Raw genomic sequence first — 7,471 nt, 5'->3', positions numbered from 1 at the left:
ATAATGAATGACCGATTGTCAGGCATCTTTTGAGTTATTTCACCTACAAGAAACCAACACCCCACGAAGAGCAAAAGTTGTCTAATGCAATGTAATACACCAGACTGTCCCTGTTTTTCGGTGACGCTGCTGTAAAGCATAACTTTTGGTTTATATTTATCGTGAAGATTTACTAGGGTATTTCTGAAATAACTGTTTATGTTAAAATTTAAAAGTGCGAATCAGTATACCATACCGCTGATGTACTGAAAATGAAAACGATGCTGTTTTGTTTCTACTCTACTTGTCACTGAGTGGCACGAGTACCAATCTTTATACCAAAACGTATAGTGCCCAATAAAAATCGCTCTAGTTAAAGTTATACTCGAAAAGATGTTTTGCAGTGGTTTTCACTTTAAGGCATACCGACAATTTGGTGTATTTCTTTTCATTATTAAGACAGCATTTACCTTTAATACTAATTTTGTCATAGAGACAAACTCGAAATACAGGTTGTCTCAGAAATCTTAAAGAATGTTGTCTAAGTATTTCTCTCTCAATTTGACATACAACGTTTGCGATATTAGTAGATTTAGTATACTTTTCGTGTAGAAAGGCTATAGACCCAGGTACCATTACCGTAAACATCTCTATAGGGGTAAGAGTAACGTTAAACCTCACTATGACGTCACAGTCGTAGACAGATATGACAACATGTATATCCAAAAGTGGGATTAGTTTGTTTATATGAGTGTTCGGGTAAGGAGTGTTGTAGTGTTTTTCTTTCGAGAAAATTAATGTTGAAGTTTCTCTTATTAACTGATTGTGATCTTTGTTCGTATTGTTAACTCAGGTGAGTGTGTTGCTGGCATTGTCACTGAAAATGAGTGTATATTTGTGTTGTCATCCTCCAGCAGGTAAAAAAATGGTTTAAATGTCTTAAGAAGGCGATAGGTACGTAGCTATCCAAGACTGTTGTTGCCATTATCCTTCTACGTCGTTTATGCAGCGACATGCCGTCGCTTCTTATGTTTCGGTTACCGTAGGATAACATTTTAAGTGCATTGTTATTTAGAAGATTGCGAAAATTCAGGTTTAGGAAAGGCTACCTCACCTAAGCTTAAGATAACCGTACGTAGGCCAAGGTCGACTTTCCTAGGCCTACCCATGACTGAAGTGCAATGTAGCTAAGCCTGATCTAAAACAATGTAACCAAGGTGAACAGAGGACCGAACGTACCCGTAACCCAATATTATAATAGTAATATGGATCTAGTTTAAGTCAAGGGTTGTGTTTACCAGGTTAGATAAAGTTATAAGACATCTTTTGCGTAAAACTAGGTAGTAGCCTAGTAGTAGGTATATTAGGTATGACCTACCCATAGACTAGGCCTAGGAATGAGCTTAGGTCCTATAGGGAAGCGTAAACTTTTAGCCTATAGGAACCTTGTGAAAATACTTGAGTAGGGGCAAGAGTGAGATGAATTTGGCCAGGTCACAGGTAACCATAATGATATCCCTTCAAGACCGTAGGGTAGGTTAATGGAATTAAGTATAGCCTACCTACCATAGGGTTTGTAGGCCTATGTTTGTTTAGGTAAATGACTGAGCGGCGCATAGCGGCCACCTCTCTCGGAACGTGGCCATTTCCCATAAAAGCGCTTGAATTATGCTATTATTTCGTAATTTAGGAGAAAACACTACTTCCAGAGGATCATAGAGGTCTCGGTGTGCCGCGTGGATGGGCCACAACTCTTGACTGATGCTCATGGCAGCGAACTCAAGTACTTTTTTGGGAAGGTGGTTGCTATGCTGCCTCTCAATCATTTACCCTATTTCCATCACTCTAAGGGCAAACCATTTGTTTTTGTCTCTTATCGCCCCATATCCACATCTAAACCTAAGATAAGGGAGACACTTACCTAAATATGCCTACCATTGTATTGGGCCAAATGACTGGTTTGTACTAAGATCTATGGCTATATACTTGAAACATGGGCATTAGTGAAATATTTAGCTTGGGTATTGGTAAGACACACTAGCTATATTCATTAATATTATAAGGTGAGGTGGGGGTATACCGACCTATAAGTAGAAAACATTGCCAAAAAAAATCCATTTTGTTCCTGAGAGAGTGCACACTGTGTCCAAAACAAACTGCACAACATGGCCCACCTATGGTATACTCATAAATCCTTAACTCAGTGAATAAGTGCCATATTTTGTACATTAAAAATTTTTTGGACCTTGGTCAGTGCTCCGAAAACACTGGGAAACACTGACCAGGTGGTGGGGGAACCCTCCAAAAACCAAATTTCCCGTTTTTAGCATAATGACACTGATGATTAGGCTTCCAAGAAGGCAGTAGGCTAAATCAGAAAAACTTAATGACTAGACATATGAATAGGTAAAGTTGAACCCACCTAATAAAAATTCTAGTTTTTAGCATATTGTCACAGATATTGCATCATAATTTACTAAGTATCACCTTCAACTTTACAAAAGAAAACACTGTTCCACTTTTTATGTATTTCAAAAATAGGTTTTCAATATTTTGAAATATTTTAAACTTAAAAAATATTTCAAAATATTCATAATTTCACATGTCTGTGTTTGTGGTAGATGTTTCCTTGCATGTTTATAGTTGGTAGTCCCCCTCACCATGTTTTTTTTTTAAACAATGCTATGGCAGCCACTTCGAAAGGACACACTTCATTTCACTTGATAACATATCAATATGGCTAAATATCATAATGAAACTTAACTAGAAACAATCACACCATATTCATGGACGTGTGAGACTGTATGAGAAGTGTTAAAAATTACAGCAGACATCCAAAAAAATAAATTTTCTTACCTGATAAACACAGACAACAGGATTGCATGTACCTGTTACTTTCATGTTGTTCACTGAGATGGTTGCTGTGTTGGTGGTGAGTTTCGGCGTAAAATTTGAAATAGTTTTCGTACCAGAGCATTCCATCGGTGTTCCTCCTCGGTTGGTATTCACTCACCTCACCCTACTGTACTCAGCTTGGAGATTGGACATTTAAACTGTAATTATCATCATTCATTAATATGGTGCTGACACATACAATTTTCTCATGGGAATGGCTGATACATCTGTAACATCCCCCCATGATAATTTTGTCAGAGGAGCCAAACTATGGCACAAGTGTCTTAAGAAGAGATTACTTATATAAGCCCTGCATCCTAATTCACTGATGACTATAACCATATCAGCCTCTCCCACAGACAAATCATAATTTGCATGGGCAGTGCATGAGTGCCATATCTCAAATTCATAATGGTGGTGGTTAAAAAGATATGTTCTTTATGTTTCCAGAGTGAAATAATGTCTTACAGTTGCTCTCAAGGCTACACTTTCCTGAATGTTTTTTCAGTAATGAAATGTCCATTCTCCACACCAACATAACCAAGGTTAAGTTACTGTTTTTATGATGTAGCTGTTCATAGTAGACTAATCATAATTTTTATGGTAAAGCTTCATTTTGGCGTTTCATATTAATAATGGTGATGAAATAGCTTAGCTAGTCAAAAATTAAGATTGAAATTAGGTCTGCTAGTTTAGAATGCAGTAAATAGTATATACGTTTATGTCTCTCCCAGAAAAGGAATCACGAAAAAAGGGTATTACGTATACTACTTAAAACTAGTGTATCCTAATGTATCCTAATGTAACTAACTACTGTATAACCTAACCTTACCTAGGATGTAGTGTCCCATCTGGCCACTGTCTCCCATCATAGTAGTATATGTACTATGTAGTTTTGTACTGGGTCCATCCCCACACCTATGTAACTTATTAAGATGCCATCTCATATGTGACTGGCATGCTTTGCATCCTATACCTATGTAACCTACCTAGCATGTAGCTTCCTACCTGCACTCCCACCCCCCCCCCCTCCCTTACCCATGCATAGGTAACATCCTCAAAAACCTTGTAATAGATACTTCTATCCTGAGTTCCCCACATTCTCTTGTCCTGTGCACCCTCTGAACTTGATTTCAGTCCAGTTTAGCATGTTTTTGATGTTTTACCGGTCTTTGTCTCGTAACTATACATTCATATCCTATAGGGACATTTCTGAGATCAGGTTAAGCAGAATTACTCCAGTGCCTACCAACAATACCATTAAAGGTCATCCTGACCGTCAATGAACTCCACACATTTCATTGTACAAAAATGCTGCAATTGTTATAATATATTTATATGTGCTATTTAATTACATGTTTGCTAAGAGTTTTGTCATCCATTTGTGACTGGGAGGGTACATTATGCAGAATAAGTAACCAGGCTTGCCTAATCAAATTTTGTCATTTGTTCTTTGCTTTGAAAAGTACTGTAATTATCGAGTGTTTTACCATTTCAAGCAACATAGTTAGCTAGCTGCCCTGCCCACTTATACGTAATGAATGTCTAATGCTAATTTTGTTAGTGGGGAATAACGTAAAACTAATTATTAACATAAGTGTGCATATGGGAGAAAAAAGGAAAGATGTATGACAAGTATTCTCCCATGTTGTTTGTAAGATAGTCCTTGTAATTTATCGTAACGTTTAAATTTTGGTTTGTAGAATGCATTACTGGGAAAAACTTTTGCTTCTTGTCATTTAATGTTAAGTATCAAACATTCAATTTTTAGGTTGACGGCAATGATGTCTCACTGCTGGGGTATTATCCTAGTGTCAAATCACTGCAGAGGGACTTTGTTTAAACTAGGAGTGAGCGCCTTCCCAGCCTTCGTTGCGGCCCTCGTCTCCTTGTATCAGTTCCTTGCAGACCTTCATGCATCCTTTCTCCGCTTTCTCTCAGCCCTTATGGTAGCCTTCCTCTTCCTCAGGTTCTGCAACTTATTCCATCTGAAATTCTACTTTGTGCCTAAAGGAGAGTTCTTCGCCGCTAACGTTCATTTATAACTGCACAGTCGAACTTTGCAGGCAAATCTTCGCCACCAACGATACGGGCCGTTTCCTCAGTCCTCCGTAGCAGCCACGGCGTCAACACAGATGCTCTAGGTGTAATTGGCTCGCTGACATCATAAAGTTTAATATTTTGTTCTCATTTTAAAAATGAATTACATACATGGAGCATAATCGGGAGGGGACGCATGTAGGCTTATTCTTGTTTTACATTATTTTGTCATAATATATACTATTTAGTCTCACTGAAAACCTGACTTGCATAATATAACCCCGAATAAGCATAGAAAGGCTTAATCTGTTACGATAGCCTTTGGAGTTTCCTGGCCAAAGCAAAGTCTCATTCATATAGAAGGTTTCAATGGAATCTACAAGACATTCAGGAATGATGCTGCCACTTTCAGCCTTCATTATACACAATTGTTTTTTCCGTGGAAGAATTATAGATATATTTATTTTTGACATCCGCATCAATGATTAAAAACAAGTAAATCCAATATATCATCAATTTAAGTATGAACACTTTTCAATTCAATAAAACCCAACTCAATATTCTTGATTGGTACATGTTATCTGTCCGCGGACAGACAGCGAACTGAGCAAAAAAAAGTTGCTTACACCACATTAACGTTGCAGTGCACATGCGCAGCCATTTGGCCTGATGCTCATCGATTGAGATGAGCTATTTATTCAGGCCCCTGCGCAAGCCAGAAAAACTGTGCAGGTTGTCCACACTAACATTATGTTATAACTGCACAGGCCGACTTTGCAGTTTTAACTGCGCAGGCGTAACAACGTTAGTGGCGGGCTTTAAGAGAGGAGTTCCTGTTTTTTAGTGATGAAATTCTTTTGCATGAAGAATATAGTTTTCACTGCTTGAATTTATTGTTTTTAGTTTACTTGTAACTTTAGTTTTAGTGGTATATAACTATTTTGTTGTTCCCATCCAGGTAGAGACACCTATTTATTTGTTGACACCATTTCCTGCATAAAATTACCAATTGGGTAAAAAGTTACTTTTTTTGGCTTCAGTGGATAGTAACCTTAAAACGGACACCCGAAAAATATTGGAATACTCAGGAGAGAGAGAGAGAGAGTTCTTTTATGAATGACAATTAGAGATAGCAGAGATAGGTACCTCTGGCAGTAGGTTATCCTTAACAACTACTGCTAACGTGGACCTATATCGCCACAATGAATTTCCGTTGATATGGCCGACAGTGCCGATAGCTTTTGTTAGTACGGTCCACACACAATTATGCTCAAGTGAGTTGACTGATATCAAATGCATCTAAGTAATTTTTCTATATCTAATCAGTCAGTTAAGTATATTGGAGTCAGTAACTAACCGTGAATACGACTGGTTGCAACATCGCTAACATCACAAGACTGGTATCATATTAATAGCCAGTGTGTTATATAATTCTCTCTCTCTCTCTCTCTCTCTCTCTCTCTCTCTCTCTCTCTCTCTCTCTCTCTCTCTCTGGTTTCAAGCCCGAAATTAGTTGGCGATGTTAGCATTAGCTTCCAGTTTCGGAATTGCTAATTATATATTCTTCCTTTTAACACACACTTCCTTTCAACACTCTCTCTCTCTCTCTCTCTCTCTCTCTCTCTCTCTCTCTCTCTCTCTCTCTCTCTCTCTCTTTAATATTCCTCCTTACCTATCCTCTCCTTCCCACTCTGCCTGTGTGGTTTCAAGCCCGAAATTAGCTGGCAGTGTCAGAACTGGGTGGCAGTTTCGGAATTGTCAGTTTTTCTTCTTTTAACATTCTCTCTCTCTCTCTCTCTCTCTCTCTCTCTCTCTCTCTCTCTCTCTCTCTCTCTCTCTCTCTCTTGTTATTTCTTCCTCTTCCTTACCCACCCTCCCACTCCCTCCCTGTGCTTCAGTTTGCCTGTCTGCCTGTGTGGTTTCAAGGCCGAAATTAGTTGCGAACGCGAGATCTGGCTAGCAGTTTTGGAAATGCCAGTTTTTCCTTTGCTCTCTCTCTCTCTCTCTCTCTCTCTCTCTCTCTCTCTCTCTCTCTCTCTCTCTCTCTCTCTCATATATTAAGATGATGTTTAATATTCCTTGTAGCAATTTTTTTCAAGTGATGTGGGATTTGAACGAAACTTTATGATAAATATATTTTGAATGGTATGTAAACTGAGGTTTGTTAATGAATGTATTTGAACATTAATTAAAAGATTTGCTCAGTCAAGTAAAATAAACAATCCAGGCACAGATTATCGAAATTCATAAACGTGTTTTTAGAATTAATTGTTATTATATTTTTTACTTCTTTAGTAAATGTCACCACTTATAGATGCGGTGCTTATGTAAGTATATAGTTTCTTCAGTACGAGTTGTTATACCTCCGTTATTATCATTAATTGACACAGATCCTGTTATTGTCAAGATCCGTAAATCATTAACGCTTGTATGGGTGCATTCTTTGTTAGGAGAGAACATTCGTTTGTCAGTCTATTTTAATATCGCTGGTGATACTGGTGTATATTCAGTGTCTGTTTAACAGTATTACAAATACTCAAATGACTTAAAAATAAGG

General features: G+C 37.9%; 1 protein-coding gene across 16 annotated transcripts in view; it reads left to right on the top strand.

Moving 5' to 3' along the window:
- Positions 1 to 682: 682 nt before the first annotated feature.
- The window catches only part of LOC135200297 (mucin-2-like), a 307,055-nt gene continuing 300,266 nt past the window's right edge, over positions 683 to 7,471 (top strand). For 9 of the 16 annotated variants that reach the window (XM_064228826.1, XM_064228825.1, XM_064228824.1 and 6 more), the window contains exon 1: positions 683 to 832. The gene's annotated coding sequence lies outside the window, so the exon portion shown is untranslated. The remainder of the gene's footprint in view (positions 833 to 7,471) is intronic. The other 7 variants (XM_064228817.1, XM_064228807.1, XM_064228815.1 and 4 more) reach the window with 3 other exon arrangements.

Source organism: Macrobrachium nipponense, chromosome 26 (genome assembly GCF_015104395.2).
Source record: "Macrobrachium nipponense isolate FS-2020 chromosome 26, ASM1510439v2, whole genome shotgun sequence".
Lineage (NCBI taxonomy): Eukaryota > Metazoa > Arthropoda > Malacostraca > Decapoda > Palaemonidae > Macrobrachium > Macrobrachium nipponense.
The sequence above is the reverse complement of the archived record's forward strand: the minus strand, read 5'-3'. Positions and strand labels throughout refer to the sequence as shown.